The sequence below is a fragment of the Salvelinus alpinus genome, chromosome 19 (assembly GCF_045679555.1).
Source record: "Salvelinus alpinus chromosome 19, SLU_Salpinus.1, whole genome shotgun sequence".
Lineage (NCBI taxonomy): Eukaryota > Metazoa > Chordata > Actinopteri > Salmoniformes > Salmonidae > Salvelinus > Salvelinus alpinus.
In genome coordinates, this window is record NC_092104.1 from 21,506,124 (window position 1) to 21,532,958 (window position 26,835).

The 26,835-nt window shown below is 41.2% G+C and overlaps 1 long non-coding RNA gene and 1 pseudogene across 1 annotated transcript; both read left to right on the forward strand.

The window, feature by feature from the left end:
• The first annotated feature begins 113 nt into the window (after positions 1-113).
• LOC139545829 (patatin-like phospholipase domain-containing protein 7) lies at positions 114-26,135 on the forward strand (annotated as a pseudogene).
• On the forward strand, positions 4,864-7,621 carry LOC139545127 (uncharacterized). Its single transcript, XR_011669001.1, has 6 exons — positions 4,864-5,014; positions 5,102-5,395; positions 5,475-5,510; positions 5,609-6,163; positions 6,445-6,554; positions 6,649-7,621. It is a non-coding gene; the product is annotated as an uncharacterized lncRNA (long non-coding RNA).
• Positions 26,136-26,835: the final 700 nt, after the last annotated feature.

Sequence of the window (26,835 nt, forward strand, 5' to 3'; positions counted from 1 at the left end):
CTTTAGCGACAATATGTGGAAATTCTACACACTCACCTTGAACAGTGCCCACCAGAAGATAGAGCGCACACGAAGACACCGACCTCAGAATAAAACGTTTTGTTATTGGTTGGATTCAGTCAGTGGTAGCCAATTGGAATTCCAGATACTGGCAGTGATTTATCAAGGGCATGAAAATACATCTGTACAAGACTTTGACAGTGGAGAATAAAGTGGAACGTTTGGTAATACGAGCCAGTAAGCGAACATATTTTAATTTAACCATATAGTGTGGTGCAATTCCTTTGTGTTTATTTGACTGCATGGCAAATAAACTGCATAGCGGGACTTCGTATGTTTGTCTGTCAGTCCATTGAGCTCTGCGTGACAGTTGTTACCCAAATGGCCATATAGCCGACCGAGGTAAAGTTGGTTTTATATTCACACATTCAACAGACATTCGCCAAAAGCAATTAAAAAATTAAAAAAGCAATAAACAATTCACCATTTGTCACAAAATCATCAAACTAGATATGATTTATTCTATAAATGTCTAGCATACTGTAATGAAACAGCAGGGAGCAGGTCTGGAACCCTCGACCTTCTAGCCCGAGGTCCGGCGCGCTATCGACTGGGCCGCAAAAGCATGCTCGTGTGGCAGTTTCGATTTCCGCGCTTATAAACCCAGGGTCGTTACAATACTTTTACAATCTGTTTTGAGTAGAAATTCCAGTTTTGATTTAATAGAAATACATCAAATCTATCAAATGCCATTAAAAGCCGTATAAATCAATAACTAATTCACTGTTTGTCACAGAAACATCAAACCATGTATGATTTATTCTATAAATGTCTAGCATACTTTTACAACCTTTGCTTTGAGTAGAAATTCCAGTTTTGATTGATTGAAATACATAAAATCTCAAATATTGCATTTAAAGATGAAGAGATCAATAACTAATTCAGTGATTGTCGCAGAATTTTTTTAAAATATGCATTTATTTGCAATAACTTTAAAGAAATGTTAATTTCAAGTGCAATTTGTTCTATATGAAGTTACACAATGTTTGCAAATAGTTATTTCTGCAAGGAATGTGAATTGAAAGGGATATGGTAATACCTAATACCTTCACAGAACAGCGCAAACTGGCTCTAACCAGAATAGAAAGAGGAGTGGGAGGCCCCGGTGCACAACTGAGCAAGAGGACAAGTACATTAGAGTGTCTAGTTTGAGAAACAGATGCCTCACAAGTCCTCAACTGGCATCTTCATTAAATAGTACCCGCAAAACACCAGTCTCAATGTCAACAGTGAAGAGGCGACTCCGGGATGCTGGCCTTCTAGGCAGAGTTGCAAAGAAAAAGCCATATCTTTGTCCAGTGTCTGTGTTTTTTTGCCCACCTTAATCTTTTATTTTTATTGGCCAGTCTGAGATATGGCTTCTTCTTTGCAACTCTGCCTAGAAGGCCAGCATCCCGGAGTCGCCTCTTCACTGTTGAAAACAAGGACATTTCTAAGTGACCCCAAACTTTTAAACGGTAGTATATGTTATGGTTCACTCTTAGATTTCCTTATCTCCACTGTGGAATGTCCACGTTGATCCTCTTGGTTGTCTTGGTCCTCTTGATCCATCCACCTGTCTTCTTTGTTAGTCAGGCCTGACACCTTAGTTTTTTCCTGTAATCTAATTTAATATGACTGAAGATGCAGAATTTTATGCCAGGCCCCTTCTAATAGGGTATAACAGACTCGTTAGAACTTTGACTACATGGCCTCTAGACGGACTACATGCCCTCTATCAAATCAAAACTGTAATGTTTACTCAAAACAAAGGTTGTAAAAGTATGCTAGACATTTTATAGAATAAATCATACATAGTTTGATGTTTATGTGACAAACGGTGAATTAGTTATTGATTTTTACATTTTTAAATGGCTTTTGGTGAATGTCTGTTGAATGTCTAAAACCAACTTTACCTCGGTAAATAGCCGTCCACTGCCTGGACCTATGAGCACCAATTTAATATCTGGGATTAAATGTAATTGATTGGAAATATAGTCTTATTCTTCCATATTTCTTCGATACATTAAGGCAAGGGAAACGTTCGTAGAGTGGTATGCCTGTGTTGTCAGTTTGTTGATCAAGCACAGCTAGGCAAAAAGTCCAGTTCTTGAAAACAATCCTGCAGTGCACCTGCTCAGTATTTTATGAACTTCGTTAGATCAGGCAAATTTGATATTTGATATACTCAGGTCTTATACAGGCCTTATTTGATTTGACTTTAAACCATTGTTATGCCTGTCATGAACAATCTGTTTACTTTGGTGTGTAGTGTAGCCTCCTTGTTTGGGTGAGTCTATTCAAGTATGCAAGTGCAGTGGCCAGAGGGTGTCTGGTTACAGAGTGCAGCAGAAAGACACACTGTGGCAGTTCTCTGTGACTACAGCCAGTGAGTGATCCAGTGTTCTCATTTCTAATCTGTTTTGTTAGGGGAAGTTTTGCCTTAATTACTTTTTAGGAGTTCAATAATTCACACAATGCACCTTTAACCCCATTCCCTTCTGATTAGGCCTATCACTGTATGGAATGATTGAAGTGTGGGAGAAAGACTTTCTGACATATTCTCCAGTCTCTTCCACTGTGACCTTGTTTTGTTGTTGCCAGGAATGGATGACAAGGTGGATGACAAAGATGAGGACAGCTGCAGTACATACCCAGTAATAAACCAAGTTATATGTCTCCTACCCACTCTGACGCAATAGTCTACCCTGTCTAATATGCAGTCTTTGATTCCATTCCTCTATCTAACCTCCTAAATGCTTGGTCATGAATACACATCAGATGAATGTTGGTTTCCTTTCGGTTTTGTAGAGCCTGGTGCCTCCAGAATGCAACATTGGGTGGAGGACAGAACAGAGACTGCTATGCCATTGGTAGGTAGCTACCTAACACTTTCTTCTCCAGCACTTACTCTGCAAAAAATGCTTTTGTGGCTGTTCTTAGATCAGCATGCCAAAAGCCTACTGTTTCTGCATCCCAAATTGCTCCCAGAGTAGGCCTACTAGGGCTTTGGTCTAAAGTAGTGCATTTTATAGAGAATAGGGTGTCATTTGGGACAAACCCCTAGCCAATATATTAGTGTGGATGTGGTTTGGTTCACGCCAAATAATCATCTTCTTTTCCCCTCCCAGTGGACTGGTGTGCTGATCGTAGCTGTACTGGGAGTGTCTCTCATTGGCGTTGTTGTGGTTTTATTCTACAGAAGACACGAACAGTACAGTCTGTATTGCCTGCCTCCATTCCCTAATAACTGAAGAGCTTACTATTTGATTTAATTGTTAGAATCAGTTGTTGTACAGTAACTACCTACTTGAATTAGCAAATATTTGAAACCAGTAAAATATTGAACATTGTTCAAGTTTGTAACATTGTAATGAACCCCCCCCCCAAAAAAACAGTAAATTAGCTCTAAAAGCCATTTAGGCCTAATATGTTCATGGCATGTTTCTGTATGTGTTTTTCAGAGGAGCAGCAGCCTCACTATTTCTTCAGGAAAAGAGACAAAGTTATGCTTTATGGCAGAAAGATCATGAGAAAGGTCAGTCCCTCACATATTTTGTCTAGTGTGTCTCCCATAACTGTTATTGCGTTATTGTCAGTATAAATAGCACATAGAGATACAGTAGATTGTCTGTATGTTAGGCTCTACTGTAGCCTGGGGCCTGTTGCACAAAAGTAGAATTAAGACATCCGGGATAAATGACTCAGCTGAGCTCAATGAAGCCAAAACATGTGCGTCCAGGCTTAATTGGTTGCACAAAGACCAAGCCAGGATGAGCAGACACGGATTCATTAAGCCAGGTGAAACCAATCCTGGATAGGTGCGCGCTCACGGCTCACTCAAATAGACCCCGCCACAGATCACAGATTAACTGATTTACCATGGCAACTAGAGCCGCGTACTTTTCCCCGTCGGAAGCACAAATCCTCATGGAGGCATACGAGGAGGTAAAAGATATAATTAAGAAGAAAGGCAACACCGCCACAGTGATAAAGCAAAGAGAAAAAGCGTGGCAAAGTATTGCAGACCGCCTGAATGCGTAAGTAGTGCACAATTACACACTCACCGCTCCGCTGAAACATCACAATTACAATTCAAATATTTAATTCACATCTCCAAAAATGCAGTTGTACTGTAATTATGAAACGGTTAAATTTTTAATTGAAATGCACTGCAGATATGAGTGAAATTGTGTAAAGTAACTCCATCACACTGTATAAAGCTATGATAAATTTTTTGATATTTTTACTGAAAACAAGACAAAAATACCAAGTAATTTTTTGCAGTGTGACTCCATTAAATGTGTGTGTGTGTGTAGATTAAACATGAACGGGCCAAAACGGACATGGCAGCAGGTCAAAATCAAATACAAGAACATTCTGCAGAATGGTATGGTCCCTGACTAATATTTAACAAAGCACAAGCATATATTGTACCCAGAAGGTGCCTGCTCACACATTGTCTGTACTGTTTTAGCAGTGAAAAAGAATACCCACAGACAAGGCACGGGTGGTGGGTCACCAAAGGCTGACCTTACCCCAGCAGAGGACATGGCCTTGGAGCTAAATAAAGGCAGGCCCGTCTTAGAGGGGATCCCTGGGGGGAAAGAGACGAGCATAGGTTCCTCCCAAGATGCCACCCGCTTCATTCAAGGTATGTCCTTCCATCTCTACATGGGATACAACCACATTCATATTGAATCAATTTGGACTGTCTGACTTTGGTTTACCTATTGCCTTGCAGTGTCTGGCAGCACTGTGTTCCTGTTAGAGCCACCAGCACAAGCACCAGACGATGCTGATCCAGTGAGTACTCCATCAAAGGCATACTGTAGGCCTGGCATGTCTTGTCTACTAGCTTCAATATGAATCCGATTAAATGTGATAGGGTGAAGGCCCCAGTGCAGCAGCAACAGCACATGATGGAGACGATGATGAGGAGGAGACCATCTCTCTGGATTCCAGAAGGCATGAGGTATCATGTTAAGACTGTGAAAGTACTATTTACTCTACAATGGTGAGGAGTCCTCATCAAAATCAAAAAATCTAATTTCTTTTACAGGACCCAGATGCTATACAGTGGGAAAACCAGCCTGGCAACATAGTGCGTATTAATAAAAGGACACCACATCCTGCCAAATTCCAGCTGCGCTAATTGTATTGTGTTCACAGAGCTCACAAGCTATCAGAAAGTTGTATGGCAACCACCTCCGGCGCCAAATAGAACTGGCAGACATAGACATTCAGTACAAGAAGAAAAAGATGGAAAAAGATGGAAAATCTTGCACTGGAGTCCGAAATAAAAAAGAGGACAATTAGGAAACTGGACCTTGAAATAAAAAAACTTGAGAGGGAGGTGAGATATGCCTTCAATGTACACTGTATGCTAACTGTAACACAAATGTATTAATCATTATTTTTCTTTCCTCCCCCAGCTCCAAGAAGATGACACAGCTCAAAATAAAAATTAGGTATATTCTCGTAAAGTCAAGTGAGCCATGACATATGAGCTCTTATTGTGAGCACACAGGACGGTGGCATCTTTCTAAGGTTTTTTTTATTTTCCCAGCAATCAGTACAACCAAGTCATCGTTATAAGGCATCGCCCTCTTTTGCCCACCCCCCCAGCACCAGGTGTGGCCACTAGCCTATATGAAGGCCCAAAATTGTGTGTTCCTTTCTGCTCTGACAATGGCATGCCCATTCGTGCGAGATGTGGTGGATGAAGAAGCACTTGTGCTGAGGAGAGCCTTCAGGCGAGAAAGGGTCTTCAGGGACCGGTTGGACCCACTGGCCTTCCCTGATGACCATCTATATGAAAGATACAGGTTTTCTGCAGATGGCATCAGGTATCTATGCAGACTACTGGGTCCCAGGATTAAGCACCGCACTGCACGGAGCCATGCACTGAGTGTGGAGCAAATGGTTTGTGTGGCCTTGCGCTTTTTTGCTAGTGGAGCCTTCCTGTACTCAGTGGGGGATGCAGAACAGCTGAACAAGGCCACAATTTGCCGCACAATAAGGAGTGTGTGTCTGGCTATCAAAGCATTAGCAGATGTCTTCATCTCCTTCCCTGGCCACAGAAGACTCTGTGACATCAAAGAGGAGTTCTATAGGATTGCAGGTAAGAGGATCTACAAATTACAGGACAACTGTTAACACATAGTAGGATACTCATTACTTTGTGTGACAGGTTTCCCCAATGTCATTGGTGCAGTGGACTGCACACACATAAAGATAAAAGCCCCCTCAGGTGCCCATGAGGCCGATTTTGTGAATAGGAAATCCTTTCACAGCATTAATGTTCAGGTGAACATAACTTTTTGATATTGTCCATTGACGAACACTCTGCATTGCCAGTGATGTGCATTGATTGGTGTAATATTCCTCATCTTATGATTTCAGATGGTCTGCAATGCTGACTGTGATCAGCAATGTTGTGGCAAAATGGCCTGGCTCAGTCCATGACTCCAGAATCTTTCGGGCCTCTGAAATCTATCAGTGCCTATCACAAGGTAAGCCACACAACCCCTATTTATAACCATCATGGCTGTGTCAAGAATATCACTGTGTTTATGAGGTAGTAATGATGAGATTTTGTGTTGACAGGTGAATTCTCTGGTGTGTTGCTGGGAGACAGGGGGTATGGCTGCCAGCCTTTTCTCCTGACACCTTTCACAGACCCCCAGGAAGCACAGCAGGCCTACAACCATGCCCATGCCAGGACCAGGGCCAGAGTTGAAATGACCTTTGGCCTCCTGAAGGCACGCTTTCACTGCCTTCACAAATTAAGGGTCAGCCCTGTTAGGGCATGTGATATTACTGTGGCTTGTGCTGTTCTCCACAATGTGGCCTGCCTGAGGAAGGAGAGGGCCCCCAGAGTGCCACCAGCCATGGACTGGGACAATCCGGCAATCTTCCCTGATGACGACAGTGGTCGGCTGCTGAGGGACCAATATGTGTTGAATTATTTTAGTTAGTATGTGTGCTTTCAATTTTGGTTAAATATGTCCTGCGGTGGCAGAGGAATTTGGGTTTTTTTGGGTTCGTTTTTTGACGAATTTGGCCTCTTATGATGTTTGTGCGGTATACTGTGTGTAATACAAGGCTGCAGGGAGGCTACTGCATCCATTCATTTGTCTGTTCAGTTGATGTGTATGGATTTGTCCTGCATTTATTTTAGTGTGCAGACATGCAGGGTGTGTTATATACAGACCTTTGAATGTGTATGTATCATTTTGTATAATATGCTTGGATTCTGTGCTTTCCATCTTGTAGAGTCACTGTGACTTCAGTTTCGAAAGGAGCTGATGGTTTACCTGCTTTGTTTTGTCCTTATTCAATAAAGGAACATAATGTTACACATTGTGTTTTTATATTCATATGGAATGTGTATTTGTTTATATGACAGAGTACTAGGGCCACACTGAAGAAAAAGGATAAAGTCATAAATTTATGAGGCTGGTTCTTTCTGCAGAAAAGCTACATATTGTTTTTACAGTTTTGATACTTATGACAATGTGATACTTAATATTCTGGCACATCAGCATGTCTTTGTTTATGAAACCATACTGAAGTACAATTTCACGAAATGCCCCACATCTGTCATTTTAACAACTGTCCTCCTTTAAAACAACTGGTTACAATATTATGACTTGTGTTTTTTTCCCCTCTGTGGCCCTAATATTCTATCATTTTATATATAGCCTTATAGTCTATGGGAAACTGTAAATTATCTAATGATAGCAACATCATCTAAAAATCATTTTTTATCCAAAATCATTGAAATTAATGATCACAAACGTTTAAATAATAACAGTGGGTCTAGTTATATGTGATAACAATGTATAGTGAGCAGTGAAATAACTATTGGTTTCCATTTGTGGTGACTGCTGACTGACATTAGGGATGAGATTAAATAGATCCTGGAATTTAGCCTGGTCTGGAGCAGGCTAGCTCCACAGAATAAATCTCCATGGTAATTTATACCATAACATATCCTCCTGCCCCCTATCCATCTTTAGTGCAACCGGATTACGGATCAATTGAGCCAGGATCACCAAGATATCCTGGCTTAATCCCTTATCCTAGTTTTGTGCAACAGGCCCCTGGTCAAGCGGACTGAGCTCTGGTTTCATTTCACTTCACTTGTCAGAATGTGAGCTACCACGCGATCAGGCTGGTTCCACAGAGTATATTTAAATAAAAATATGTCTCCCTGTTTTTCTCCATACCAGGTGCAGACCTTGTCCTCTACCTCAACCCCTATCTCCACCTCAGGGTCCCAGAAGCAGCGAATCAGGAAGAGAACTAAAGTCCTGTCTATAGCACGAAAGTGAGTCATGACTACATTGTGTATTCAGATTATACCTGAAGTGATAACCTCTCTTTTCCTGATGAACAATTTGACCAAGTTTTGTTAGTTTTAAGGATGAGTTTGAACGCCACGCACTAAGGCTAACACTGTGTCCCAGATCCTACGCATTAGCAAGGAGCCTCCCACCCTGGTGGCTAAGGAGCCCCCTCCCTTTCTGCTGGAGGCTGACCTCAGAGTTTGACGTGCAGAACTCCCACCTGCCCTCTGAGGTGCTCTACATGCTCAAACCGCAAACATACGTCAACACCTAGACCAGGGATACTCAAATCTGTACCTTGAGTCCAGTTACACTGATAATTCTTATTCTTGCACTTTAATCCAGGCCGACATTGTAAAAATTGTTCTTAATTGACTCGCCTGGATAATTATTATTATTTAAAAAAATATATAGGTTAAACAAACCCAGGACACCTGGTGAGTTCAATTAACTACCAGATAAAAAATAAAACCAGAGTGTACCTAGACTCAAGATCCAGATTTGAGTATCCCTCACCTAGACTGAGTAAGTTATGGGTTCTCATGTTGTAAGGTGTTGCATTACCAACAGTTGTGTTAGCAAAGCCTGTGAGTGATAACCCATGTGTAATCCATCTCACCAGGGTCCTGGGCCACTTTGAGAAGCCTCTGTTCCTGGAGCTGTGTCGACACATGGTGTTTGTGCAGCTCCATGAGATGGAGCCTCTCTTCCCTCCCGGGGACATCGACGACAGCATCTACGTGGTGAAAGATGGCCGTCTGGAGCTCTGCATACATGAGAGTGTAAGGTCTCCACATGCTATATCTATCTGGTGCTGGAGACAATGTTATTTCACCTCAATGAATAGGAAAATGACAAAGGTATTTGCAGTGATTGAACGGAAATTGTATTCCATCTTTGACAAACATTTCACCCCAAGGTCATGAGGTGAAGTGATCTCCGCCATTACGATGCGTTTACAACTACATGTATTATGTATGTAAAATTTGACAGTCAAATGAAAATTAAATGTATTTTGTTATAGGATGGGACAGATGTGGCTGTGAAGGAGGTGTTGCCAGGAGACGGTGTCCATAGTCTGCTCAGTATCCTGGATGTCATCACTGTACGTTACGCTTTCCACTCTGTCATTTACCCTTTGACTCAACTAGTGCATGTTTTTATATCCACTCCACTCTGATAAGTACCGAAGACACAGGAGGCTGGTGAGGGGCAACGACTCATAGTAATGGCTGGAATGGAAAACCATGTGCTTGATGTATTTTATACCATTCTAGCCATTACAAGGAGCCCGTCCTCTGGTTTAAAGTGACACCAGCCACCACTGAACTAAGCTAGAATGAATTACTCTCGTCCTCTACCACCTTATGCATCCCAGGATCACTCAGCCCCCTACAAGACTGTATCTGCCAGAGCTGCAGCTCCTTCTACCATACTGCGTCTTCCAGCTGCTGCCTTCCAGTGTGTGTTTGAGAAATACCCAGAGACTCTGGTCCGCGTTATCCAGGTACTGTTACTATCAATGACAGACTGTGTGCGTCCCACTACTTTTCCCAGGGTGCATCCCACTACTTTTGACCAGGGCCCATCTGATTCAGTGCCATTTGGGATGTGATCTGTAGATAGGGAAATCAGCGATTATATAATATCACTCAAATACTGGAGATTACACCCCTGACTGGTTTGTATGCAACTGAAACATTATTCTGTAGCTACACAGCTAACCGCAAGATACAAAAATCGCTGAGTATTTAGTATTTTCAGGGACACAGCCTGGCTGTACTCTGTTCTGCTCTCCCAAAACAGTGGGGCCGTTGTTACTTTTTGTTGTCCTTTCTAGATCATGGTGTGCCTGCAGAGAGTGACCTTCCTAGCCCTTCACAACTACCTAGGTCTCACCACCGAGCTCTTCAATTCAATGTCAGACACATACACACAGACCTCAATAATTGTCAAGTTGTCTAGGTGTTATCATTATTTCAGCTCTGCCCAAACTTGAAAACGGCTTGCTCAACACGTGAAGGATGCAAAGGGACAACTCAGTTCCTTTTTAGTGTTTTATTATGGTTTTGATGCCATTTGTTGAATATGTTGAAACAGTTGATTTGTTGAATAGAGTAGTTGAATGACAGAGGAATTAGGAATAGGTTGATAACCACTTCAGCGCCGGACAATGTTCTCCAAAAAAGTGTTCTGAGGTGCCACCAAACCTCTTTATCCCCCATGCATTCTGTGGTCAGAAAATATCCACAAAAAAATAAATCACCACTCCTACCAGAGTTAAACATGTAAATTGTGCTAAGCACTGGATGCAACATAATAAATAATTCCAAACATTACATACCAGTTGCGTCTTTAGGGTTGAACAATTAGCTGTTTGTATGTCGAGGACCCAAGCAAAGCTAAGCCCAAACATTTTATACCCATGCTTATCTGCCAGGTGCGCATGTAAAAGTAGTCCCTCCAGAAATCCTGGCTCAATTTTTTAGTTCCACCCGTGTTTTTGGGTTATCTGCACTCTTGAGGCCTGGAGTTCTTTAAAGGAAGAGCTGCCATTGTGCTCATGTTTTGAGTGTTCTGTTTTTTTCGCAACAATAATGAAAGATGATCCATGACTGGGTAATCTCGTGGGCAGACTACGTAAACATACATTGTATCATAGATCTGACAGACAGACACTGTATTTATACTATGGCTGCCGATAGCTAACGAGCAGCAATAGGTCTGGTGCTTGGGTTTTTCGACACTTGTTATTTGGACAAATTATGTTTTCGCAGGTTTTAGCATATTTTGAATTCTCAGAAGGGGTCGGGACATTCAGCCCATAGACTTTCCTATAACTTGCAAAGAGAGAGGGTGGAGCGCCTCGTTCCAGTTCCGCTCCTCATTCTAGCATCTCTTAATCTCTTCTTTTAACATGTATGGACCCAGCAGCTGACCAATTACTCAAGACTTTAGTTCTGGGTTAACCTGAGATTAATGACTGGGTATTTCATCTTTGAAGGGAATGCATAAACCTGATGGTTCTCTGTGTGTGTTGTGTTTCAGGAGAGCCAGGCAGTCCCCTTGGTGGCAGTGTGATAGGTGAAGCCAACCCTGACAGGGGTCTACACAGACAGCACTCCCGGTCTGAAGAGGCTGGGCCTGAGAGAGGGGGTTCTCATAGACAGACTCAGTCTGAAGAGTCTGGCCATGAGAAGGGGCCTAGTGACACAGGTCAGTTATTATGGGATGGTCATCTCACTGGTCAGTCTCAGCATCATTGCATTGAATGATCATTTATCCTTTGGTTTTGCATATGTAACGCTTGTCATCTGGAGGAGAAGAAGAGGACCAAGGTGCAGCGTTGTAAGTGTTCATATCATTTAATAAAATATGCAACACTAAACACGACAAACGCACAGTCCTGAAAGGTGACACAAACACTAAACCGGAAACAACCACCCACAAACACAGGTGGGAACAGGCTACCTAAATATGATTCTCAATCAGAGACAATGATAGACATCTGCCTCTGATTGAGAACTATATCAGGCCAAACACACAGAAATACAACACAAGGACAACATAGAACACCAGACATAGAATGCCCACCCAAACTCACGCCCTGACCAACCAAAACAGAGACATAAAAAGGATCTCTAAGGTCAGGACGTGACAGCATAGGGTTCCATAATTCAGGTAACTTTCTCTCCAAAAAACAAATCCCAGTTGAAAGATTCCTGAAATCAGGAGGGTATAAGCAGAAAATCTGGGAATCCTCCAACTGGGGTTTCTGGGAAAACGTGGCAATTTTGGGAAAGCTACTGGAAATGTGAAACTCTAATCTGGATTATGTCTGGATTACATTTGGAACACTTTATCATGTAAATATTGATCCAGATGGATGAATGTGGAGGCTGTTATGTTATGTCACTATGAACAATGGTGGCTTTCTGGAAACACATACTCATGGTGTTGCTGTATACTCATGGTGTTGCTGTATGGTGTTTCAGAGAATGGGGAGAGGAAGTGCTGTCTTTTAGATAGCAGCCCCACCACTAAAGGAAAGAGGTCTCGCTCTCAGTCCACTCCTGTGGCAGTGTCAAGTAAGCATCCATTACCTCATGCACACACACACACACACACACACACACACACACACACACACACACACACACACACCTGTACTGTACAAGCCCTGCTCCATGTGTCTGAATGCTCTCTCCTCACACTCTCAGGTGTCATGTCTGCTGACCTCAACATGACGTATCAGCGAGCCAGAATACGAGAAGCAGCAGCTAAAGCAGAGACACCACCAGAAATGATGTCATAATGTCAGGCATGCACTCTCTTATCTGCTTTAGCACATTCGTGTCAAGATCAATTCATTGTCATAGTTGATGAAAACACAAACACATCTCACCTCTCCTCTATAGTGTGCATGAGTACCGTCTGTCCAGTTGGCTGGGGCAGCAGGAGGACATCCACCGCATCGTTCTCTACCAATCAGACGATACCCTAACCCCCTGGACCCAGCGCTGCATCCGTCAGGCCGACTGCATCATCATTGTGGGACTAGGAGAGGCTGAGCCCACTGTGGGCGAGGTACAAAACGCACAGCCTTTAAGAAAAAAAAATCTTTAACCTTTATTTAACTGGGAAGTCCCATTCAGAAGACCTCTTTTACAAGGGGAACCCGATGAAGGGCAGCTGAATAAAGAATCAACATATAAAACCTTATCTGCCTAATTGGAATTAGGATAGTCAAGGGACTACTTTGTTTAAAGCAATATCTTATCAAGTGGAATTACTGGTAAAGAGTAATGAGTGTGTTTGTGTGTGTGTGGATTAGTGAAGTGTAAAGGGATTCTTAATTAGCTTTGTTAGGTTTAACCCCTATTAAAGTAAGTCTGTTAATTAGGGGTTGAATGACTGATGCTCTAGCTTAATGAGGAAGGAGATTAACAAAGCTTGTCTCTTTTACCCTTTAGAGACAGACTTTACGGTATGTTGCCTGTAAAATAAAAAATCTGGCAATATTTTTTAGAACCCAATTCATACAGTCCCATTTTTACCACATTCTTTATGTCTCCTGTGCACATGCCGGCATGTTTAGGAGTATGAGTAGACGTGGGCCGATGTGGTCAGTCATCTATTTGAATAAATCAACTGAATATACCCCATCCAAAGAAATCCATTATTCATTTGTTTTAAGAAACATTCGAAGAATAATGAAATGCATTTTCAAAATAACAGAATGGCATATTTTGAGCTCAATTATGTTAAGGTTCTGTGCAGCCATGACGGCATCATCCAAATGAAATGTTATTTTGTTCATTTAAACAGACAAAACACACCTACCCTGATTACAGTCAACACCCATATATTTTATAATGGAATATAATGGAATATAACGGAATAAAATACAAAGAATATTTTTTCCACACACAACTGTCATATTAAAAAAAAGGTGATATTTTGAAACTGAGCCCAAGGCAAGCTCATGATTTTTTAAATCCACGTTTCGTGTCTTTTCTACCCTCACTCTGCTTTGTTAAGGAGCAGGCATACGGTCTTACATTGAGTCTCTTCATCATGATACCCATAGAAAAGAATAGCTTGTGATCATATTTCACAACCTCCACAGGCTTTTGGACTATTTCATTCTCTGCTGTCTGATTGCTATGAAGGGATAATATTGATGGGCACCCAATCCCTCTTAAACAGTGTACTTCTTATAAAGCTACTACTGAATGTTTGAACACATATGGATCTGGTCCAATAGTTTATTATTACATGATGGATAGGACATCGTGTGAGATGCAGCTTGTGACAGAAGACTTTAGAGTTTCACAGCTATTTGTATTTCCAGATAACATTTCCACCCAGCTGTCAGTGACATCATGACTTGGGATGTGTTCCAGATGGCTATGGGGCTCTGGTCCAAAGTAATGGCCTATATAGGAAATAGGGTGCCATTTGGAATACAACCTTAACTCCACTGTGGGTATGACCCTGTTGTCTCTGTGCTGTGGCCTCTGTCCCCTAGTTGGAGCGGATGCTGGAGGGCAGTGCTGTGCGGGCACAGAAGCAGCTGATTCTGCTGCACAGGGAGGATGGTCCCCCGCCCCAGGGCACTGTTGACTGGCTCAACATGAGGAGCTGGATCTCCAAACACCTGCACCTCTCCTGTCCACACAGGGTCTTCTCCAAGAGGAGCCTGCCTAAACTGGTACCTTATATATATATATATATATATATATATATATATATATATACACACACATACAAACAGGCACAGAGACACACAGGCAGGCACAGGCAACGCAAGCACACGCACACACACACTTTTCCAAGAGCAGCGTGTCCAAGCTGGTACACACACACCTCAGCCAGAATAATCCCAGCTCCTCTCACTAGGGAATATTCAACCTACTTCTTGGTCTTGGTTCATTCTGCTTCACTGCTCATATGATGTAGGTCTCAGAAAGAAGCCTTTAAAGGACAGCCTAACCTAGTCTGCTTCCCAAATAGCACCCTGTTTCCTATATAGAGTACTACATAGCACTCAAAAGTAGTGTACTAGGGAATAGGGTGCCAATTGGGATGAATCACTAATTTGCAGACTCTTCCCCTCTACCCCTGGTCTTGTGTTCCTGCTGTGGTCCTGTGTGGTCATCCTCAGAGAGAGATGTACGAGCGTGCTTTCCAGAAGCCTCCGGACCGCCACTCTGACTTCAGCCGTCTGGCCAGAGTACTGACAGGCAACACCATCACCCTGGTGCTAGGGGGAGGGGGTGCTAGGTACTGCTACTCTCTCTTTACCTCACACTCCAGTGTAACATGCTCATGAACATGCAGCACAATCAGTAGGACTTTTGAAGCTGATTAGATATGTAATCTGCAGTAGTCATATTATGATTTCCATGCTGCATATTGTGACAACTCTGCAATTATATAAAGACCATTATTTTGTGATTTTAGTCCCATATAATGGTTTTTCCACATTTTTGCCTAACTTTACATTTATAGTATAGTGCTCTTAGTCTGTTTGCTCTGCATTACTCTCTCCTCTGTCTACCTTGCTGTGTTTCTGTGAGGCCTGTCTTTTGATTATGGCCTTTCTGTCTGTCTTGTCTACTTTCTGCTTCTCTTTCCTTTCTGCTCTGGCATGTCCAGGAGCTGGGTCAAGGTGGGTACTACTCACTCTAGTCCCCTAAATACTGCTCTACTTGAATGTCCACTAAAGGCTTCTTAGGCTGAACACCCCCCCCTTTCCCCTTCTTTTACTCACACACTGACTGTGCTTATTGTACAGTGTTATTTTTTGGGAATCTGTAACCTAACCGTGGTCTGTGTTCCTCTATCCAGGGGCTGCTCTCAAGTTGGCATCCTGCGGGCGATCAACGAGGCAGGAATCCCTGTGGACATGGTGGGTGGAACCTCCATCGGCTCCCTGATGGGGGCGCTGTACGCTGAGGAGAAGAGCAGCAGCCCTATGAGGGTTCACGCTCGCGAGTGGGCCATGGTGAGTAGGTACAGGACCACAATGAAAATAAGTCAGACTTTGTGTTTAGCATTTTTGATGATTTTTGATGTATGTATTGTTGTACTCCAGTGGCTGAGACAACTCTATATTTTAAATATGTCAAATTAAATTCAAGGAACTGGATTAAATGCATTAAAGAAGTTTACTGTATCTCTCTCCCCTCTCCATCCCTTGGACATGGGGTCCATCTTCAAGAATGTGTTCGACCTGACGTACCCTGTGACCTCCATGTTCTCTGGGGCTTCCTTCAACAGCATAAGCTCTGTCTTTAAGGACAAACAGATTGAGGTGAGACTGAATAGGTTATACTGTAGTCCACTCCCAATGACAGGATTCCATTTCTAATAGTGACTGGTTAAAGAATAAGCCTCGTGCTGTTTTTTTTTGTGGTTAATATGACCACATGTCCTGAATTGTGCGGGACAGTCCTGCATATTGGCCCTTTGTCCCACAACCAAACAATCATATCCCGCATTTTATCAACAAATTCAAACACCACTAATTTAGATGGGTTGATTTGTCCTGCATTTCAGTCAGACATTCCAACTTGTCTCTTGCATTCACATTGCACATATGAAAAGATATACAGTTCCTTCAGAAAGTATTCATAGCCCTTGACGTATTCCACATTTTGTTGCGTTACAGCCTGAATTCAAAATTGATTCAAACATTTTCTCACCCATCTACACACAATATCGCATAATGACAAAGTGAAAACATGTTTTTAGGAATATTTGCAAATGTATTAAATGAAATACAGGAGTATCTAATTTACATAAGTATTCACACCCCTGAGTCAATACATGTTAGAATCACCTTTGGCAGTGATTACAGCTGGGAGTCTTTCTGGGTAAGTCTCTAAGAGCTTTGCACACCTGGATTCTACAATATTTGCACATTATTCTTTAAAAAGTATTCATGTTCTGTCAAGTTGGTCATTGCTAGACAGCCATTTTCAAGTCCTGCCGTAGATTTTCAAGCAGACTTCAGTCAAAACTGTAACTAGGCCACTCGGGAACATTCAATGTTATCTTGGTAAGAAACTCCAGTGCATATTTGGCCTTGTCTTTAGGTTATTGTCCTGCTGAAAGTTGAATTTGTCTCCCAGTGTCTGTTGGAAAGCAGACTGAACCAAGTTTTCCTCTAGGATTTTGCCTGTGCTTAGCTCTATTCCGTTTATTTTTATTTTAAAAAAACTCCATAGTCCTTGTCGATGACAAGCATACCCATAACATGATGCAGCCACCACCATGCTTGAAAATATGAAGAGTGATACTTAGTGATGTGCTGTGTTGGATTTGCCCCAAACATAACACTTTGTATTCAGGACATAAAGTTAAATTCTTTGCCATGTCTTTTGCAATTTTACTTTAGTGTCTTATTGCCAACAGGATTCATGTTTTTGGAATATTTGTATTCTGTACAGGCTTCCTTCTTTTAGTTCCCCAGAGCTTAGACAGTTTGTTTATAAATAGTACAACGGGATAAAGTTGGAGCAGGTGAGTTCAGCTGTGTATTGACAGGGGTCGCATTTCATATTGAAAGTCAAGTGTTTTTTTGCTTGAATAGAGTGATCAGGGACATGCAACTATAGTTTTCCTTCAAAGAAAACTAATTAGTGCAACACATTTGGCCAAAAATAGCTTAATTTTCATCAGATGACAAGTAAAATGAGCTTACAATGAAAAAGCAAGGTATTTTTTGCGAAAACAATTAATGAGCGTTGTCTGCTGATAGAATGCCATTTCATGAATTCTCATCCAAGTGGAAAAGTGCAGCTGAAGCACAAAATGAGTCTGATGCTGACCAGAAATTCCAATAAGAAGCATTTTAGATCTGTTTTTACAAAACACAGCAAGATATTCTATAATTCTGTGTTAACGCGACCTCTTGACTTGCTAGTTATCTAAGTAAGCAGCTGAATTAATAAGGTTACAGAGCATCATATTGTGTTAGCTTTCTGCCGTGTTTAAGAAGTCAAAGCCCTTGAAACCATCAAATCCTCCTCTCCACCCTCTCAGGGTTGGCCGTCTTAGGCTCTGCACACTCCTGGATTGCATCCTACCTAGCAGGTCGCTCCTACCAGGTGGTGTGGAGAGGATCTGTGTCTGCACCACGTACTCTCACTACTGGTGTCCCCCAGGGCTCGATTGTAGGCCCTCTGCTCTTTTCTTTTTACACCAAGTCACTTGGCTCCGTCATATCCTCACATGGTTTCTCCTATCATTGCTATGCGGACAACACTCAACTTCTCCTTCCCCCCTTCTGACACCAAGGTGGTAGATATCTCAGCTTTAGGGCTGACCCTATTTAGTCGAGTGGTCGATTGTTTGGTCAATAGGCTGGTGGTCGACTGAGATTTCTTTAGTTGAGCAGTCGCAAATAAAAAAATGTAATCATGGCACACGAGACACCTGTCTGATTCGTGCCCATCTCAAGGGATTGACTAATCCATTGCGGAGGCCACAGGGATGGCAAAGTCCATCACTCTAAGACAGGCATTGGCAATGTAAGGCATGCGTGCTACGAGGGTATTTGCCTCTGCACACCAATAAATGTTATAAAATTGAGAAAATAAGTAAAATTGCATTTGTTTCAATTGCATTGGTTCTCCATAAATGGCTACTGATTTGGACATGATACCGTTTGTGAGAGAGTATTCCTTAAGCCTACGGTATGTGTGAAGATAATGTGTCTTGGGTGTAATTTTCAAATGTTGAGTCAAGGAGGGCTTTGATGCACAAGGCACATCTCTCTCCAGAATGCACTCTTTCTGCCAATTTGTGTGCATTCCTTGTTTCATAACTGCATTGTGTGAACTGTTTTCCCTTTGATTGTTAGTTTGATCGTCTATCAATTCACCATTACATATGTCGTGACGTGACTATCATTAATGTGTTGATGGTTATTTTATCAATTCAATTAACTAGGTTGAACTATTACGTGATTAAATTAATCATGTAACAATTAACTCATTAGCAATCTTGGGGCACCACAGAAGTTTGTTTAATGAGTTACCATTTCCCGAATTAACTCAAGAATATATCGGAATATCGTTATCATACCAGTCATTCATCAATCATTTATTACCTCATATCAGTCTCATTCTGAACATCATTGATTTCAAATCTGCACGAACCCTAGTCTAAATGATGACTCAGCAATACACAAATTGGCGTAATTATTTATTTATTTACTAACTAACTGATCACACAGAATTACATAAGCACACACACAGGATAGATTATATGTTGAACTGATTACTAACATAATACAATGAAAAGTCCCTAGTGGACTAACCCGATATGACAGCTTCTTAAACAATAGAGAGGGGGTGGGGACAGATAAAGAGCGGTTAAAGAAATCATACATACAGTTGGAAACCTATGCTCATGAGAATGTGAACACTTTGCACATGAACGACCGCTCATTCAAAAATAATTGTAATGTATATATATACACTTGTATGTCTTTGTTGTCTGTTGAAACCACTCGATCCGTCTACAGCGAGTAGTTCGATGCAAGTCTCTGGTTGTTCACCAGAGGTCACAATGTCCTTAGTAGTTGTAGAAGGCTTTCTTTGTCTCTGAGTGTTCGTTAGACTGGATACATCAAAGGTACATACACGGTGGTCCTCGGTCGAGTTTACTAGGCTACCGGTATTTAAACAGCTGCAGACTGAATGTTCCGGTATATTCCCTATCCTCTTCACTCGCAAGTTCCAGAGGGTCCCACCATTTTCTGGTCTTATAGTTTTAAACCATTTGTCACATATTCAGCTCATGCTGCACGTATGCTGGTCTGGTAGTTTTAAACCCTTTTACACGCCAGTAGCAACCCGGCAATGTACTGGTCTAGTGGTTGACTATTCAGGGTACAGATAGAACCACTTTACACACTGGCAGCAACCCGGCATGTTTTGGTCTGATATGTTAATTCTTTAGGAGTCCTTTATAAGCACTCTGGCAAAATGGACGTTCCATCCTTTTGGCATAATGTCTGTGCTCACGTGGGTGTCATTACTGACTGGGTAAAACTTCATTTGAAAAACAATTATCTAATTTACAAGGCTAAAATCACATTTCATCTTCTCACAAATAGATTTATATTTAATCATATAAAGTTTTACAACATGTAGATGTAACTGACATATATATTGTGAAAACTCAAAGTTAATGTTTCTGTTATAATGTCTTTAATGATATCAAAAAACAATAAATTATCTGACATGATTGTTCTTTAAGTCCCTTCCGACCATTTCCCACATTCTTTGTGTTAGAAATATTGTTTATTATCCACTTTTGGATGTTGGGAGTTTTGGCGGGAAGAATCGATTTGTAACAAAATAGTTATGTCCCCTCAATTCTGCATGGCAAGGGAGAGAAAGTTCCTGCAACGAGAGGGGGAGGGGGGGGGTCTTGAAACCTTTGATCTCCACCCAGGAGGGCAAGTCATGACACATCACCAGTAGGCCTAGTACATTTACCGTTAATTCCCATCATTTCTCATCTACAATGTTTGTTTGGTTATGATAACTTCTGTTAATGCATTCAATATACAGTATTATTATTATTATTATAACAGTCGTTTACCGTTCTCATTGTCGGAGTGGACACGTTTGTTGGTGGGGCTCACGACCTATGCTACACTTGTGAGAAACAAGTTTTGGTTTATTTCATTCTATTTACGAGTTTTGTAAATGTATTCCTTATATTCTGTTTGGAGCACTCCTGTCAATGTTGAGTCAGGGCGCACACCTGATTACGCAGAAGTAGGCCTATAGACTACCGGGCCTGTGCGCAAATGAATAAATCTGCCCATTTGGGGATTTCTGATTCTTAACTCACCACCACTAATGAGCTGTGGAGCTTGGTAAAGTATTCTTTCTCCTCCTCAAACAGCAAGTAAACAAAGTCTGTCTTTATATCCATTGGGAATGACAATACGTCCTCAATGTATTTGAAAAATATTTCCAGCTCGCTCCCTTTCGATAACCAACGAGCCTCAGTGTGAAAGGGAAAAATGTAATTCTCTGATCCAGTGGAAACTTAATCAAATACCTGGTTACTTCTTATCCCTTGCGCAAATACAGCCATGTCTGTCTAGAGCTCACCTGCTCAGGACACTCTGAGGGCCCAGAATAGTTTATACAATGTTGCAAGTTTGCTAGTGATGCTGCTGGGCCTTATCCAGTTGATACAATGTTGCATGTTCGTAGCAGACAGGCTAGAGAGAGGAGAGAGATGAATGCAGGGAAAATGTATGGAGTAAAAAGTACACACTTTTCTTTAAGAATGTAGTGAAGTAAAAGTTGTCAAAAATATAAATAGTAAAGTACAGATACCCCAAAAATTACTTAATTAGTACTTTATAGTATTTTTATTTAAGTACTTTACACCACTGATAGAATATTTATTTATATCAGGATATTCTACCTGAAATGTTTTTATTGGTTGGCTTTATGTAGGCAATTTTTATCTAGTTGGCAAGAGAACAAAAACATGTTATTATAATTGATATAATTGCATAATGGCAGAATCTGCAAAGGCCAACAGGAGCGGGAGGAAGGGGCGGGTCGGGAACAGTTTTTTTCTTTCTGGTTAGGCTATCTTGATCTCTGGCTCCCTTTTGAGTAATATGTGTCTTAATTATTTATTCAAACAGTGCGCTTAAAGTATCAGACAAGCTCAGTGCATTGTTGGTATGTCTACAGTGCATTCAAAAAGTATTCAGACCCCTTGACTTTTTCCACATATTGTTACGTTACAGCCTTATTCTAAAATTGATTAAATGTTTTTTTCCCTCATCAATCAACACACAATAACCCATGCCCCCTTTAACAAACCATCTCCTTTTTTTCTGCCATTTTTAACCGACTCAAGCTTACCCTCTTCCTCTCTGTCTCTCTTCTTCCCTCCATTCCTCCTCTGTATTTATTCCAAGCATACATCTACTTATGATAATACTGCACTTCTCCTGACATACATCTTGTTCTTGCCTTCTCAAGGGATGTCATTTAGCCGGCTGTCACAATCTCTGTACAATCTGCACGAACCCCTCGGGATGTAGCACTCAACAGTGCATCCCACTTGTAAAGCAGCTGTTTCGTCTTGATGTTCTTATTTAAAAATAGCTACCGCGACACTTTTCCATTTCGACAGTTGCTATCCATTGGAGTGCTGCGATTAGATTATCAAAATTCTGGGGCGGGGCTTAGCGAAGGGTCAATTGGAGGCTGCATTTTATGCATTTCTATAATGATATTCAATAGGCTACATCTGTCGGTACAAACTTAGGATGTCAGTTACATTTTTATTGTGCTCTTACCTTATTCAAATTTACATAAGGTCAAACAAGATAAGGTGAAATCCTCTGTGTGGTGGTTTTAGATGATCCTCTCTTAATTTCTCTTTCCCCCTCTTGCTCCTCCTACTGTCCTAGGACCTGTGGATCCCCTACTTCAACGGATATCACTGCTTCATCCATGAGGGTTCACACTGACGGTCTGTCTGGCTTTACTCTCTGTCTATGTCCCTATGTAGTATACTACTTTTGACCAGGTCCCTTAGGGTTCTGGTTAAAAGTAGTTCACTATCAAATCTTATTTTATTTGTCACATGCGCCGAATACAACAGGTGTAGGTAGACCTTACCGTAAAATGCTTACTTACAAGCCCTTAATCAACAATGCAGTTCTAAGAAAATAGAGTTAAGAAAATATTTACTAAATAAACTAAAGTATAGTGAATAAGATATAATTTGATGCGTGCCCTGGTCAAAAGTAGTGCACTATATAGGGAATAGGGTGCCATTTGGGACATATCATCTAGCTCTTTGACTCTCTAGAAGTATTAAACCTCAGCATTCCCTCCTCCTGTAGGTTCCCTGTGGAGGTATGTGCGTGCCAGCATGTCACTGTCTGGGTACATGCCTCCCCTCTGTGACCCCAAAGATGGACACTTACTCGTGGACAGTGGCTACATCAATAACCTACCTGGTCAGTTTTCATATGACCATGTCTCAAATGACTATAAAACATGAAATTAAAAGTCAGCATACTTGTAATACTGTACAAGTTAGAGACATTAACTTGCATGTGATGTACAGTACACAGTAGATGCCATGGTTATTGGTCAGTCTTTACCTCTGTCTCGCTCTCTGTATATAGCTGACGTAGCTCGCTCCATGGGGGCCAAAGTAGTGATTGCCATCGACATGGGCAGCCAGGACGAGACTAACCTCACCAACTACGGCGACTCGCTGTCTGGCTGGTGGCTGCTATGGAAACGCTTCAATCCCCTGTTGGAGAAAGTCCAGGTGAGTAAGGGGGCTGCTAGATAGCCCAGTATACTTCAGGGTTATTTAGTTGACAATGAGTAATCTCTCGGTTGTTGATCACAACAGATCTATCTAGACTGTTTTGAGTGCTCCCTCCTGTTTACCAGGTATTAGTCAGTTTTTGGACATTTTTCTGGGTAAGCCCTGGAATTGGATTCCTGTCATTGTTGTTTGGAGACCCCTGCTACTTTCCTTTGCTTGCGTAAGCGTGGAGGCCTACCTGCACTCCCATGTATTTGTGTGCTCTAATTCACTATAAAGATCCTGAACATGGCTGAGATCCAGACCAGGTTGGCCTATGTCTGCTGCGTTCGTCAGCTGGAGTTGGTTAAAGACAGTGAGTACTGCGAGTGCATCCGGCCGCCCATCGATCACTATGGCACCTTGGAGATTGGCAAGTTCGACGAGATCGCTGTGATTAGCCCTGTTTCTCACTGGCGGCATCCCAAATGGCACCCTATTCCCTATATAGTGCACTGCTTTTGACCAGAGCCCATAAAGTAGTGCACTATGTAGAGAATAGGGTGCCATTTGGGACATAGACACCTTAGCTGTGTCATCATGATCTCACCTAATCCCCCTTTCTTTGTCTCTGTCTCAGGAGGTGGGCTACCAGCACGATAAGACAATGTTTGACATGTGGAGTCGTAGTGGAGTTGTGGATAAGATGATGAAAGACAGACATCAAGAGGAATTTCACAAGACCAAGAGCTGCAATGTGAGTTAGCAAGTTACACAGACAGCTTCCTAACTGCACCACATCTAGTTTCTATTTCAGATGTGTTGCACCAGCTTTTCCAACCCTTACTCCGACCCTTGCGCACCTCTGGCTCATGTTGTTTTGATATGGTTTTTACTGTCATTTCTGACTGATTGCTTCCAACACTCGCTGTTAGGAACCTGTTATGAACTGGAGTGTAGCAGTTTTCTCATTTACAGTAGCAACGGTCATCAAAATTGTTAAAAGATTTTGAAAACAATTCTAATAAATGCAACAGTTGGACAATGGATGTAGATTCTCCAAACTTTTTGAATTTTTATAATCCATCAGATATTGACAAAGATTGTGTTGGCACAGACAAATAATGAATGGAGTTCAGGGATTTTGGTGGGAATTCAGGTATTACATTTGTCAAATTTCACTTTTTTTCTTAGAATGCACTCACATATAAATTGTCTTATTGTATCAGGTATTTTTTTTTAAATATTGTGGGTTAAAATAAAGAAAATGATATGTACCTAATTTGCATGAATAAACAGGCTGTATTTACACATATTAATACATTAACATAAAGAAGTGGAACAGGGCTGCAACCACCATATCACTATAATCGTTGCTAATTTACAGTCGCCAATAAATGTTCCTTTGGACTTCTTTGACTTAGCCTAGGTCCCAGCCTGTTTCTGCTCTCTTGCCAATTCCCTATTGAATTGTCATGCCTATTGTTTGCCGTGATAAGGAGTTGGCAAGATGGCAGAAACAGATTTGAGACCAGGCTATTATTGACTGCCTTTTGTGATCCTCGGTGTGTGTGTCTCTCAGGTGGTCACATGTCCCAATGCCTCCTTCACTGACCTGGCAGAGATTGTCTCTCGAATTGAGCCTGTCAAACCAGTCCTGGTGAGAGGGACGGACACACACACACCTAATGTACCTTTCTGATTCCTGTGTTTTTCGCTCTCCGTCCCTCAGAGTTATCAGACGATTACCAGATGGACTATGATGATTACCAGACGGACTATGATGAGGAGGCCAGAGAAAGTGCTCTCTCTGACTTTGACATGTCTAATCCCAACAGTGGAGTGGAACACACAGAGGGGGAGGAGACTGCAGACACAGCTGACACAGTATGTACAAGTTTGAGTTCCAATTGGTCCCCTATTCCCATTCGGAATGCACACGTAGACCCACTGAAGCAGGATCCAGTATTACCTTTACTAAAGTTATGCTAACTACTAAATAAACAAAGAACCAAGGAATTCTCAAGAAGAAAAAAATAAAGTCAAGAGATCAGTTTTACAAAAACATTGTTTTTCTTGTTTAATCTCCTACAACTACTCACCTCTTTTCATTCTGTTTCATGTTATCTCTCCATCTTCCTATCGCAGGATGAAGAGATTCAGATCAGGGTCCGACATCACCAAACCAAACGACCACCAAACCGCTCAGACAGTGTTGATGATGCATAACATCCATCATATTCATGATGTACTGTTTCTCTGTCCGGTTGACAGTGGTCCTCAATGCCAGTCTAGACATTATTATTATTATGTTAGGATGTTTATCATTTTTCAGCTGTTATGTTAAGGTTAGGTTGTATTATGATCAAGGTCATAACATTTACATTTCATTCATAATACTTTTGGTTACCTGAAACTATATGAAGAGAAGTTGTACAATGCAATGTTTTTTGCTGCCATGTGTGTCTTTCACATTCATGGTGGTAACAGAACAGCTCCTTTCTGATTCATCGATTGATAGTGATTGATTGTAGCCAGTACCAATCATTTATTAATGGAGCTGGAAGCCTGACCTGGGGGCAACTATGATAAAGGAAATATTAAATCTTATTAGATTGGGTTGCAAAACAATCTTATCATTCTGCTAGTATTAACATTATACATGGTATTGTTGTTTTACAGTGAATGTATTACTTTAATTATGTAGAATATGTATTGTTATTTACATTGTTAGAAAGGACACTGTTGAGTGCCATATTATCAGGGATTTGTGTGTGATACCTAACAGTAGTTGTATTTTTTTTTCTCCTTCCCTTTCTTTAGATTACTTTAGATTACTAGAACGTTTTAGTCAGGGTTATGTAACATCTGTAGTACACTACTAAGAATAAAAGGTGGAAGAGTAGCAGAAAATAGTTCATACTTTGATATGATTTTGCAAACACTATGGTTTTGTCCTTTATGATTTGAAAACGGATGATTTAACCCATAAGAGTCTAAGCCCAGTCTAAGGGAGGTTGTACTAAGCTATATGGAATTGTTTTAATGAGGTCATACCATCATTTAACTATTTGATTTGGAATTATAAGACTCCTGGAAATATAAAAAAATATATATAAACAAATAATTGTGGGCCTTACTGCTATTAGCCCATATAAACACATTGAATAACAGATTCACTACATGGAACAGATAGTACCCCAAAAAATGAAAAGGAAGTTTGTTCTGAAGTGTCTGTCCTATATCTGAGAGATATACAGTATTAGAAAGATGTCCCAAAAAAATGAAAAAAAAAGTTTTCTATGCCTGTAACCCCTTATTTTTTTGTCACTAAACAGTCTTCATACAGTGCCTTCGGAAAGTATTCAGACCCCTTGACTTTTCCCACATTTTGTTACGTTACAGGCTTATTATAAAATGGATGCAATTGTTTTTTCTTCCCTCATCAATCTACACACAATACCCCATAATGACAAAGCCAAAACAGGTTTAGACATTTTTGCTAATTTATAAAACACATAGGTATTCAGACCCTTTACTCAGTACTTTGTTGAAGCACCTTTGGCAGCGATTACAGTATTGAGTCTTCTTGGGTATTACGCTACAAGCTTGG